At 44.2% G+C, this 13969-nt stretch overlaps 5 non-coding genes across 5 annotated transcripts; all 5 read right to left on the minus strand.

The window, feature by feature from the left end:
* Nucleotides 1-4725: 4725 nt before the first annotated feature.
* On the minus strand, nucleotides 4726-4844 carry LOC111474786. Its single transcript, XR_002716165.1, has one exon. It is a non-coding gene; the product is annotated as a 5S ribosomal RNA (ribosomal RNA).
* A 133-nt stretch (nucleotides 4845-4977) lies between these two features.
* Nucleotides 4978-5096, minus strand: LOC111474788. The gene has a single exon (XR_002716167.1). It is a non-coding gene; the product is annotated as a 5S ribosomal RNA (ribosomal RNA).
* Nucleotides 5097-11086: 5990 nt separating this feature from the next.
* On the minus strand, nucleotides 11087-11205 carry LOC111474784. The gene has a single exon (XR_002716163.1). It is a non-coding gene; the product is annotated as a 5S ribosomal RNA (ribosomal RNA).
* Nucleotides 11206-11338: 133 nt separating this feature from the next.
* LOC111474787 lies at nucleotides 11339-11457 on the minus strand. The gene has a single exon (XR_002716166.1). It is a non-coding gene; the product is annotated as a 5S ribosomal RNA (ribosomal RNA).
* Nucleotides 11458-11590: 133 nt separating this feature from the next.
* Nucleotides 11591-11709, minus strand: LOC111474785. The gene has a single exon (XR_002716164.1). It is a non-coding gene; the product is annotated as a 5S ribosomal RNA (ribosomal RNA).
* Nucleotides 11710-13969: the final 2260 nt, after the last annotated feature.

Consider the following 13969-nt stretch of genomic DNA (forward strand, 5'->3'; position numbering starts at 1 on the left):
AGTTTTCAATTTCTTCGACGAGTCCAAAACCACCAGAAAATCGACGTCAAACGCTCAGTTACCACCATGAGAATAATCCCTAACGAAAGCACAATAACTCAAGGTATGTTTTGTACTTTTTCGTAAGAGCCATCGTCGGTAACCGAGGTCAAAAAATTGTAAACATTCTTAGATCTATGGTTTTAGGAACTTTTAGGCTACTAAACTTCGAGGAAAGAAAGAAAGAAGATAAATAAAGAGGAAAAGGAAGAAAGAGGACCGATATTAGCAACGAAAACGCCTGTTAGATAATAGCTATGTTTTTATTCCTTAAATTTCGTTAGTTGTTTTTTACTTTTGAACATCTGAATTAACGCCCCCCGTTTAATGGAAGAGCATATTTTTTGCTGGCCATTTTGACCAATTTTTTGGGCGCAAGGTTTATGCCACTACTGCTAAATCTAGGATAGGTTTGTTATTGAAATACGTGAAACTAAATCAAATAATAACCATCGGTTCTTCAGCAAATATTTCTCTCCCTTTCTTTTTTCGTTATTTTTTTCCTCGAAGAAGTTTTCCTTCAGCCGATTTTTACACGTCGACGTTTTCCTCACTATTGCTAGAAGTCAACAACGTCGCTGGTAAGGAAGACAAGATCCACAGATCCGGGTCAACCCGAACCCAAAATCTGAGTGAGCTAGCCCGACTTCTTTCCCCTCGGCCTCTACCTTCTGCCCAAACCTCAATCCAGCCCAGAAGCCACGGTTCAGCCCCATCGTCGCGCAATCGACTTGGGAGGGAATCAAATCTCGTTCGGTTGGTATGCAGCGAGTGCGGGAATCAAACATCGAGCAGTTGCAGGCTCACCAACAGCATAACCACTCTCGGGTCCTCAACACAGGGGCAACAGCATCACCAAGAGCACCGACGATGGGTCCTCGACACAGGGGCAACAAACCATATGACCGAGTGATATGAACCAAGAGACATCAATCATCCAAGATGCTTCAATGAAGATGTGAAGAAAATATTGTTGAAATTATCAAAAGATATTTCAATTCATGCCACATTGAAGAATAATGAAGTTTTATGTTATAAATTTTGAGTAGATTACAATTTAGAGTTATTGTATTTCATTTATGTATTTTAAGACTTTTTATTTACTATAGGTTACAATTACACAATGGTTAATTATGCTCATTAAGTATGAATATTACAACTCTTGGAATGCCTTTAATAGTTCCATTTTGAGACTATATAAAGACATCTCGGACATCTTACTGTGCTGGTGAGCTGTTGGAGCTTGTGCACGGCGATATTTGCAGGCCCATCAAGCCGGCGGCCCTAGGCAGCAAGACCCTCTTCCTCCTGCTAGTCGATGACAGAAGCCGCTTCATATGGCTGATCCTCCTGTAAGTGAAAAGTGGGGCGACATAGGCGATTAAGCGCATTCGAGCGTTAGCGGAGGCCAAATGTGGGAAGAAGATGTGAATGCTACGCACGGACTGAGGTAGAGAATTCACCTCAGCGAGCTTCAGTAACTACTGCGACGAGCTCGGCATGCAGCAGCGACTAACAATGCCCTACTCCCTCTAGCAAAACAACAAGATCTTTGCTGATGACGGCTGGGATGCCTGAAAGATTCTGGGGAGAGGCGGTAATGACGACTGTCTATCTTCTCAATCGGTCGCTAATGTGAAGCCTAGACGGGAAGATGCCACATGAGGCCTGGTACAATAGAAAGCCAGTGGTACATCATTTTTGAGTGTTCGGATGTGTCGCATACATGAAGGTAGCGCGTTCCAACCTTGTCAAGCTCGATCCAAAGGGGTTGAAGGTCGTCTTCATCGGCTACAAACCTGGGAGCAAGGCGTACAGACTCTATGATCCTGCGGGGGGTGAGCCCACGTGTCTCGTGATGTCATCTTCGACGAAAGCACCTTCAGGCAGTGGAACGACGTGATCGAGACAGCCCACAACCCAAATCAATTCACGGTGGAGTACCTCGTCATCGAGCCAGAAGAAGGAGGAGCACAGCATCAGGAACCGTCACAGCCGCCAGCAGTTGCACCCCTTGAACCAGTGGAATTTGCAACACCACGGACTGTGGATTCGACGCTGGATGTCGATCACGATGAAGATCTGGTAGCCAGGTACTGGAGGATGGACGACCTAGTGGGAGGAGGTGAAGCCCCTAGACTAGCAGCACGCAAACTGGAACAAGAGGTGGCCGAACTGCATGTCATCAACGCAGATGAACCGAACACCTTCGCTGAAGCAGAAAGGAACCCGTGCCAGCTGAAGGCAATGCAGAAGGAGATGAAATTCATCACCGAGAACCAGACATAAAGTCTAGAGGATATGTCACTGGGACACCAAGTCATAGGGCTCAAATGGGTCTTCAGACTGATGCGAACGAAAAGGGAGAAGTTGTGAAACTCAAGGTCAGTCTGGTGGTGAAGGGCTACGTCTAGAAGCAAGGAGTGGATTTTGAGGAGGTATTCGCACCAGTGACAAAGCTGGAATCTACCCACCTATTGCTGGCAATCGCGGCACATCATTCCTGAGAAGTCCACCTCATCGACGTGAAACCCGCGTTCCTAAACGGAGAGCTGAAGGAGACTGACTATGTTCAACAACCACCGAACTTCCTGGACAACGACAACCCTGACAAGGTATTGTGCCTGCACAAGGCACTCTATGGGCTTCGGCATGCACCACGAGCCTGAAACACGAAGCTCGACAGTACCCTATTATCGCTAAAGTTCAAGCGCTGTGCCTCTGAGCATGACATGTACACGCCCGGCCACGACGAGTAGCGACTAATCGTGAGAGTGTATGATATAAACCAAAAAACATCAATCATACAATATACTTCAATGAAGATGTGAAGAAAATGTTGTCAAAATTATCAAAAGATGTTTTAATTCATGCCACATTGAAGAAGAATGAAGTTTGATTGTTATAAATTTTGGGTGGGTTACAATTTAGAGTTATTGTATTTTAAGACATTTTATTTACTTTAGGTTACATTTACATAATGGCTAATTATGGCCATAAAGTATGAAGGTTACAACTCTTGGAGTGCCTTTAATAGTTTCATTTTTTAGGCTATATAAAGCCATGTATATTGTATTGGTAAGAGACTTGGAAAATATAGAAAAAGAAGCATTTGTCCTCTTCTTTAGCCAATGGCTAAGTTTCTTTGCAATTCTATGTAGTTTAGGTTGCATGTAGAATCATTCAAGCTCGACATGATTAATCTTGCTTGTGGAGTGATTCGAATCTCAAGCAAGTGTTCTTGCCTTGAGATATTTGATCAACAAGAATCATTCAAGCTAGACATGATCGATTTTGCTTGTGGAGTGATTTGAATTTCAAACAATGTTCTTGCCTTGAGATATTCGATCAACAAGGTAATCCGAATCTTACTCCCCTTGTAGTGGTTCCTTATCTTATCAGTGTACGTCGATGACCTCATAATCACTGGAGGCGACATGGAAGTCCTCGGAAGATTCAAGAGGGAGATGTCAAAGAACTTCAAGATGAGCGATCTTGGCATGCTCAGCTACTACCTCGACATCGAAGTGCAACAGGGTACTACCGGCATCACCATCTGCTAAAGTGCATATGCGAAGAAGCTGTTGGACACAACTGGGCTTGTGGACAGTAACCCTATAAAGACTCCAATGGAGGGCCCGACTCCAACTAAGGAAGGCCGGCACTATGACGGCAATTAATGCCACCAATTACCGCAACATTGTCAAAAGCCTGCGCTATCTGATAAACACACGTCCTGACCTTGCTTACTTAGTTGGATACGTAAGTAGATTCATGGAAGAACCTAGGGAGGAGCCTCTTGTGGTTGTCAAGCGCATCCTGCACTATGTGGCTGGAACCAGAGGCTGGGGTGTGAGATACTGCACCAGGAGAGGAAAGGAGAAGCTTGAGCTTGTTGGCTACAGCGATAGTGACATGACCGGTGACGTTGATGATCGTAAGAGCACCAGTGGGGTGATTTACTTCCTCTCAGGCAGTGCGATCTACTAGCAATCAACAAAACAAAAGGTAGTTGCTTTGTGATATGAACCAAGAGACATCAATCATACAATATGCTTCAATGAAGATTTGAAGAAAATATTGTTGAAATTATCAAAAGATATTTCAGTTCATGCCACATTGAAGAGAAATGAAGTTTCATGTTTTGAATTTTGGGTGGATTACAATTTAGAGTTATTGTATTTCATTAATGTATTTTAAGACTTTTAATTTACTTTAATTAAGGTCATTTAGTTCATGCCTAGAATTGATTAATTATTTATATATTTTTCAATCTTTCCATTTATTTGTTGATTGTCATTTCCACCCTCCTTGGCCTTTTGACTTTGTTCTCATTTTATTCCTAAAGATCATATTTAGATCTTAAAAAAAACAATATAGAATTTTACTTCTTAATATTGTGTTTATACATAGTTAGGGCATGTGCAATTCTACTAAAAAATATAATAGTCCCTTATTTGTTTGATTGTTTATTATTTTATTTTTATGTTATTTTACAATTAACTTGTCATGATTGTCCATGCCCAATCCCAATGAACAATCCTTCGATCCGATCTGCCTGCCCTTATTGCACGGCCCTTATTGCACGGTTTACAGAGCACTTGTGTATGTGATGTCAGCCCAGCCTCGAAAATCAAGCTTTGCCCTGCTTATTCACTCGGACTGGGAGAAATTGAAAGAAAAAAAGGGGTGCAACACGAGGACTTCCCAAGTGGTCACCCAACTTAGTACTACTCTCGCCCAAGCACGCTTAACTGCGGAGTTCTGATGGGATCCAGTGCATTAGTGCTGGTATGATCGCACCCGACATGCCATGCACACAAAATCGGATTTAACGCATGCGGGGCGGCATGATCGAAACGCGATGGGCGTGAGCGGGGGAGGTTCTCATTTGTAGAGAAAGGAAGAAAAGAACTGGGAGAAATTGAAAGAAAAAAAGGGGTGCAACACTAGGACTTCCCAAGTGGTCACCCAACTTAATACTACTCTCGCCCAAGCACACTTAACTGCAGAGTTCTGATGGGATCCGGTGCATTAGTGCTGGTATGATCGCACCCGACATGTCATGCGCACAAAATCGGATTTAACGCATGCGGGGCGGCATGATCGAAACGCGATGGGCGTGAGCGGGGTGTCACGGTCATGCTCGTCCAGGGCGTGTTGCCCATGGCCGCATGCCTATGGCAAGCCAAACCCTTGTCATGTCTTTTCATTCTAGTGTTTTTACTTCTATAGTTCTAGGGCGTATGACGCCTCAAAAATATCATGTCTAGGCCTGTCAGACATGAAATGTCTCAAAATGTACTATAGGGGGATATGACTAGTTGTCAACTTCTCCCTACCCAAGGTTATATATGCTAAGCCGTTGTTATCTCTCTCTTGCTTGCTTATATAACGTCTCTTTCAAAAATCTCTCTTTCTAAAATCTCTCTTTCTAAAATCTCTCTTTCTAAAATCTCTCTTTCTAAAATCTCTCTTTCTAAAATCTCTCTTTCTAAAATCTCTCTTTCTAAAATCTCTCTCTACCCTCGTTTTCCAAAACCTTCTTTTAAAACCGAGGCTAGAGGCTCGATCATACGTCGCTTGGCCGTAGGCGACGCAAGTACAAATTGGCTCAGCTCACTTGTCGTTGGAAAGTGAGTGCCGCACAATCGCTAGTCCGCTGCCCTTAAGAGTGCGATTGTGTCAAGTGGTATCAGAGCTTTGTTAGCTCCGTGACTCATTAAAGACCGAAACCATGTCGACGACAAAGTCGACACCCAAAGCACAAGCCGATCGGCTTACGCTAATAGAGGAGGAAATGCTGTTCCTCAAAGAAGTCCCTGACACCCTCCGCTTCCTGGAAGCACGGGTGACCGAATTGAGTGAGAAAGTCGTAGGAATCGACGCAATGGGCAACCGCTTGGATGGGTTGCCAATCGCAGAATTGATGTTTCGAGTGACCTCGCTCGAAGAAAGAGTTGCTCCTACGAGCAGCCCAAAACCATCTCGTAGTCCGGATAGCTCTGTCGCGCACAAGGAGGGACGTGGCGAAGAGTTCGACGTGCTACAAAATACAATGATGAGCTTGTTCAATGGACTAGCTGATGAGTTCAGAACAACAATCGATGACATTCAAGAAAGGATGGCCTCCATGGGCACTCGAATTGAAGTGACCATGAAAGCCGTGGAGAACGTCACGGCTGGACAAACAAATACAGGGTCCAACAAACTAAGATTCCCAGAACCTAGAGCCTTTAAAGGGAATCGGGACGCCAAAGAGTTAGAAAACTTCATCTTTGATGTCGAACAGTACTTCAAAGCCACAACGGCTTGTACTGACGACAAGAAGGTGACCGTAGCTTCGATGTATCTCACAGACGACGCCAAACTGTGGTGGCGTACGAAGGTGCAAGACATCGAGGATGGATTGTGCACCATTGACTCGTGGGAGGACCTTAAGAAAGAGTTGAGGGACCAGTTCCTCCCCGAAAACGCAGGACATTTAGCAATGGAAAAGCTAGTAGCCCTGAAACACACTGGAAGCATAAGAGACTATGTCAGACAGTTCTCAACCCTGATGCTCGATATCAGGGGCACATCAGAGAAGGACAAGGTGTTCTTCTTTATAAATGGGTTGCAACCGTGGGCCAAAACAAAGCTACACGAGAACAAGGTCCAAACCCTAGCCGCCGCAATGGCCTGTGCCGAGAGACTCCTAGACTATGGGAACGAAGCGGGATCCCAAAGGAGAATAACACCAGCCCCAAACACTGGTGGCAAGCCATACAAACCACCAAGTCATCGAAATGGAAGCCCCAACAGGCCGAACGGAGGTAACGACAGACCAAGCGGATGGACGGATAGACCTCCACAGAATAACCAAGCAGGGACATCTCGAGGACCTTACCATCAAAGGAACCACCCGACGACGCCGTTACAATGCATGCTCTGTAAAGGTCCCCACAAGGTATCTTACTGTCCTCATCGGGCCTCTCTCACTGCGCTCCAAGTGTCCATTCAAGAGAGCAATGACGCAAAGGTTGAGACTATGCTTGACAAGAAGGAAGATCAGGACAATCCCCGAATGGGCGCACTTAAATTCTTGTCAGCTCTCCAACGGAAGGTCGAACCGAAGGAGATAGTAGAGAAAGGACTCATGTTCGTAGATGCGACAATAAATTTCCAACCGAATAGGAGCACTCTGATAGATTCAGGAGCGACCCACAACTTTATCGCTGATCAAGAAGCCCGAAGATTAGGACTCACTATAGGAAGGGACCCGGGAAAAATGAAAGCTGTCAACTCTGAGGCCTTGCCTATTGTGGGAGTTTCCAAAAGAGTCCCCTTTAAAATAGGGGATTGGACAGGAGAGCTAGATCTTGTCGTAGCTCGCATGGACGACTTTGACGTGGTACTTGGGATGGAGTTCCTCCTAGAACACAAAGTTATCCCAATGCCGCTGGCAAAGTGCTTAGTGATCACTGACCGCAACCCCACAGTAATACCTGCAAGCATCAAGCAACCAGGTAATCTTCGAATGATCTCGGCCATACAATTGAAAAAGGGACTCGCACGAGAGGAACCTACATTTATGGCCATACCATTGATGGAAGTAACAACCACCGAAGAAACTGTCCCAAATGAAATCAATGAGGTACTAAACGACTATGCTGACATAATGCCAGAGAGCTTACCCCAAACATTACCACCTCGTCGAGGCATTGATCACGAAATCGAACTCATCCCCGGAGTTAAACCGCCAGCGAAGAACGCATACCGGATGGCTCCGCCCGAGCTAGCCGAATTAAGGAAACAACTGGATGAGTTGCTGAAGGCGGGATTCATCCGCCCGGCAAAGGCACCCTATGGAGCCCCCGTACTGTTCCAGAAGAAGAAGGATGGGACGTTGCGTCTGTGTATAGACTATAGAGCCTTAAACAAGGTGACGGTACGCAACAAATATCCACTGCCGATAATATCCGACTTGTTCGACCAACTTCACGGGGCCAAGTACTTCACGAAGTTGGACTTACGATCAGGGTATTACCAAGTACGTATTGCCGAAGGGGACGAGCCCAAGACGACGTGCGTAACAAGATATGGGGCCTTCGAATTCCTAGTAATGCCCTTTGGCTTGACAAACGCTCCAGCTACTTTCTGCACGTTGATGAACCAAGTTTTCTACGAATACTTGGATCAGTTTGTCATAGTATACCTCGACGACATAGTGGTTTACAGCACAACCCTAGAGGAACACAAAGTGCACTTGAAGCTGGTGTTCGACAAGCTGCGACAAAACCAACTGTATGTCAAGAAAGAGAAATGTGCATTCGCACAAACATGCATCAACTTCCTTGGACATGTCGTCAGATGTGGACAGATTAGTATGGATAGCGATAAGATAAAAGCTATCCAAGAATGGAAGGTTCCTACTTCCGTATCCGATTTGCGGTCCTTCTTAGGATTAGCCAACTACTATAGGCGGTTCGTCGAAGGGTTTTCACGACGAGCCGCCCCATTGACAGAGCTGTTGAAGAAAGACCACACTTGGTCGTGGTCAGATGATTGTCAAATGGCCTTTGAAGATCTGAAAACAACCATGACGAGGGGTCCTGTCCTCGGATTGGTAGATGTTACAAAGCCATTTGAAATAGAAACAGACGCTTCCGACTTTGCCCTAGGTGGGGTCCTTATTCAAGAAGGCCACCCCATCGCTTTCGAAAGTCGAAAACTCAATGACGCCGAACGTAGATACACTGTCTCCGAAAAAGAAATGCTGGCAGTAGTCCATTGCCTTCGAGTCTGGAGACAATATCTCTTGGGATCACAGTTCGTAGTGAAGACGGATAACAGCGCCATTTGCCACTTCTTTGATCAACCAAAATTGACGGCAAAACAAGCCCGGTGGCAGGAGTCGTTGGCTGAATTCGACTTCAAGTTCGAACACAAAGCAGGGAAGAGTAATCAAGCAGCCGATGCACTGAGTCGGAAGGGCGAACATGCGGCCCTGTGCATGTTAGCCCATATTCACTCAAGTAAGATCGATGGATCGATGCGCGACATCATCAAGGAACATTTACATAAAGACCCATCGGCCAAAGCCGTCGTCGAACTAGCTAAAGCTGGGAAAACACGACAGTTTTGGGTTGAGGGAGACCTTCTGATGACAAAAGGAAACAGGTTGTATGTCCCAAGAACGGGAGAACTGAGGAAGAAGCTCATTCAGGAATGTCATGATACCTTATGGGCCGGACACCCCGGGTGGCAAAGAACATACGCTCTAATAAAGAAAGGGTACTTCTGGCCAAACATGCGAGACGACATCATGCAATACACCAAGACGTGCCTCATCTGTCAACAAGACAAAGTCGAGAAAGCCAAAGTCTCAGGACTCTTGGAACCTCTACCTGTGCCGACACGACCCTGGGAAAGTGTATCTCTGGACTTCATAACACACCTCCCAAAAGTCGGGGACTATGATGCTATCTTGGTTATCGTAGACCGATTCTCAAAATATGCGACGTTCATCCCCACTCCCAAATTATGCTCGGCCGAACTCACAGCTCAACTATTTTTCAAACACATTGTAAAGTTATGGGGTATTCCGTCGAGCATCATCAGTGATCGGGATGGCAGATTCATTGGGACATTCTGGACCGAGTTATTCGCCTTCTTGGGAACAACCTTAAACATCTCCTCGAGTTACCACCCTCAAACCGATGGTCAGACAGAACGGTTCAATTGCTTGCTCGAAGAATACTTACGTCACTTCGTCGACGCTCGCCAGAAGAACTGGATACAACTGTTAGATGTCGCCCAATTTTGCTTCAATTGTCAAACCAGCTCGTCTACGGGAAAGAGTCCCTTTGAAATTGTAAGTGGAAGACAACCGGCCTTACCCCACATTATCGATCATCCTTATGCAGGGAAAAACCCTCAAGCTCACAACTTCACAAGAGAATGGAAGCAGACAACAGATATAGCCCGGGCATATTTAGAAAAGGCTTCCAAGCATATGAAAAAGTGGGCAGACAAGAAGCGTCGCCCCAGTCAATTCCGAGCAGGAGATCAAGTCCTCATCAAGCTGAAACCAGAACAGATCAGATTTCGCAACCGAAAGGACCAGAGACTAGTTCGCAAGTATGAAGGCCCGGTTGAAGTCCTTAAAAAGATCGGGACTACCTCCTACCGAGTTGCACTCCCCACATGGATGAAAATCCACCCAGTAATTCATGTGAGCAACTTGAAGCCATACCACCCTGACCCAGAAGACGACCAACGAAATGCAACCACAAGACCGAGCATCGATCTGAGGCAAAAAGAAACAAAAGAAGTAGAGGAGATCCTCGCCGACAGGGTTAGGAAGATAGGACGACCTGTACGGACGATTCGTGAATTCCTTGTCAAATGGAAGAATCTCCCTACAGAGGAAACCAGCTGGGAACGCGCCGAAGACCTGAAATCCGCAGCCACCCACATCGCCAGGTTTGAAAGTAGTCGGTTGACGGGGTCGTCAACCAATTAAGTGGGGGAGGATGTCACGGTCATGCTCGTCCAGGGCGTGTTGCCCATGGCCGCATGCCTATGGCAAGCCAAACCCTTGTCATGTCTTTTCATTCTAGTGTTTTTACTTCTATAGTTCTAGGGCGTATGACGCCTCAAAAATATCATGTCTAGGCCTGCCAGACATGAAATGTCTCAAAATGTACTATAGGGGGATAGGACTAGTTGTCAACTTCTCCCTACCCAAGGTTATATATGCTAAGCCGTTGTTATCTCTCTCTTGCTTGCTTATATAACGTCTCTTTCAAAAATCTCTCTTTCAAAAATCTCTCTCTACCCTCGTTTTCCAAAACCTTCTTTTAAAACCGAGGCTAGAGGCTCGATCATACGTCGCTTGGCCGTAGGCGACGCAAGTACAAATTGGCTCAGCTCACTTGTCGTTGGAAAGTGAGTGCCGCACAATCGCTAGTCCGCTGCCTTTAAGAGTGCGATTGTGTCACGGGGGAGGTTCTCATTTGTAGAGAAAGGAAGAAAAGAACTGGGAGAAATTGAAAGAAAAAAAGGGGTGCAACACGAGGACTTCCCAAGTGGTCACCCATCTTAGTACTACTCTCGCCCAAGCACGCTTAACTTCGGAGTTCTGATGGGATCCGGTGCATTAGTGCTGGTATGATCGCACCCGACATGCCATGCGCACAAAATCGGATTTAACGCATGCGGGGCGGCATGATCGAAACGCGATGGGCGTGAGCGGGGGAGGTTCTCATTTGTAGAGAAAGGAAGAAAAGAACTCGGAGAAATTGAAAGAAAAAAAGGGATGCAACACGAGGACTTCCCAAGTGGTCACCCACCTTAGTACTACTCTCGCCCAAGCACGCTTAACTGCGGAGTTCTGATGGGATCCGGTAAATTAGTGATGGTATGATCGCACCCAACATGCCATGCGCACAAAATCGGATTTAACGCATGCGGGGCGGCATGATCGAAACGCGATGGGCGTGAGCGGGGGAGGTTCTCATTTGTAGAGAAAGGAAGAAAAGAACTGGGAGAAATTGAAAGAAAAAAAGGGGTGCAACACGAGGACTTCCCAAGTGGTCACCCATCTTAGTACTACTCTCGCCCAAGCACGCTTAACTGCGGAGTTCTGATGGGATCCGGTGCATTAGTGCTGGTATGATCGCACCCGACATGCCATGCGCACAAAATCGGATTTAACGCATGCGGGGCGGCATGATCGAAACGCGATGGGCGTGAGCGGGGGAGGTTCTCATACGTAAGACCATGGCTGTGTTTTCCAGAGAAAAAGTTGTTTTAAGCGTTTTTGAAGTTTACGTTATAAATGATGTTCATGTAAGAGTTATATTTCCGCATTATAGATAAGCATGAGACGTTAGTAGTGACTATGAGTGTGTGAAAATTTAGGGTCGTTACAGAAATGGTGGAAATATACGTTTCATCTTCTTCTTTTGTTTTTCTAAATCTGAACCTCCTTCCATGCTGGTTCTCATGAAAAAAATTTATGGTTCTAGAAACTAGACACAATAAGAGGAGTCTGTGGAAGAAAATTTGAAACAATTTGGATACTAGAAGCTCAAGAACGGAAGTTAGATCTTCATGGAATTATTAAAATGGTTTAGCTTTCAGTTAGAAACTCAATGTCAATCATTTATAGGAATGCTAGTAAATATATTAGATTAAATTTATATCCGTAGCCAAATTAATAGATTAAAAATAGAATGGTCAACAAAATTTGTGAACACTAAGATAAGAAATGATTTGGAAACAAGATTTAGTAGAAATTTGGAATATATGAGAACAAAATTAAAATGCAACAGATAGGAAGAAAATAAGATCAAAGAATTAAAAACCACAAACTAAATATAGAGGGAAAAGAAAATACAAAGGACGTGTCATATAATTTACAATGACCAATGTAAATTAGAGAAATAAGTGTGTAGAGTTCAAACTTGAAACTCATGTCATGGGCTTATATAAGTTGACTCGGATTACAAAGGACGGAATCGAACTTTCGTTAAAGATATATTCGTGACAACGACTTAAGCTAGCCAGGTAAGTGACCTTATTCTCGGTATGGTTATATTTGATGTTGACACGTGCCTCGTGGTTCTGCACGTGTCATATATATTGATATGTGTGAATTGTCTGTGGATCGATATGCTTCTTATATGTTATGTATATGTTATAATATTTGAACTGTATGATAATAATTATGGTACGATGTGTTTAATGATATGTTTGAGATAGGATACGAGAAGGATGCACAAAATGAAATGTAACAATAGGAGTAAAATACGTTCATGAAACGTTAAGGTTAGGTTACATACCAGAGTGATATGGATAAGAGAGATTGATGAAAGAATACGATTAGGTTACCGGTAGAAAGGGATAAGTTTGTGATAGATTTATAGAACAATAGCGTTAGGATACGTTCTTGTGATGATATGACTAAGGTATGTTCACATAACGGTATGACTATGATAGGTATAAGAACGGTAAGGCTATGATAAGTTAGAGAACATATGACTACGAAGTGTTTACGTTATGACTTGTATATGATATGATACATTGTGATCCAATATGTCATGGTATGATATGTATATGATGAAATGTTATGTTAAAAGCATAGAACGTTATGTTAGGTCTCTTAAATTGTGTGTATACAACATGTATGAATGACATGAAATCACGATAAATGACATGAAATATAACCCCGTTAGAATTATGTATGATTTGAGAACTGAAGAATGAGAAATGATATGATATGAATGATGAACGATATCTGAAACGATATGAAAAATGATATGATATGTACATAATGCTAGCGGGGTTGTATTAAATGATAATGAAAATGGAAAGATGTTGGGACCTCATGCATGATGTGTACTCATGAATTGGGGGATACCCCTATTCCATCACGAGGGTACGGACGCGTACATCCAATGGCAGGACAACGATCGTTATGTTTTTCATAGCGTTGCTATGACGGTTACTAGTTCTAACCGGGTGTTCGGCCTAGGGAGCGTCCCAGTGTATGCTCGCCCGACAAGTAAGGTGGCCCAACGGTGTGCGAACTGACTGGTGAGCCCATACCCGATATGGGTTGTGTGTATAGTATATGGTACACGTCCAAAATTATCCGTTAGAACAGCACCGTAGGAAGACAGATTGAAAGATAGATTTCATCATCTCATTCGCATGTGATTGTTGCATTTAACCTCAATAGTGGATGACATACTGAGTATTTCTTAAAATACTCAAGCCATGTGCTACTATATTTTTTTCAAGTTAAGGCAAGGAATTCCTGTACGACTGACGACGACATCGCAACTCGAGACCATAGTACATGCATAGGATAGTGATATTTATTTTCTTAGACTTAGGCTAGAATAAGATGTTTTTAACTTAACCGCTTATTTATTTTATT

The sequence above is a fragment of the Cucurbita maxima genome, unplaced genomic scaffold (genome assembly GCF_002738345.1).
Source record: "Cucurbita maxima cultivar Rimu unplaced genomic scaffold, Cmax_1.0 Cma_Scf00673, whole genome shotgun sequence".
In the NCBI taxonomy this organism is placed as follows: domain Eukaryota; kingdom Viridiplantae; phylum Streptophyta; class Magnoliopsida; order Cucurbitales; family Cucurbitaceae; genus Cucurbita; species Cucurbita maxima.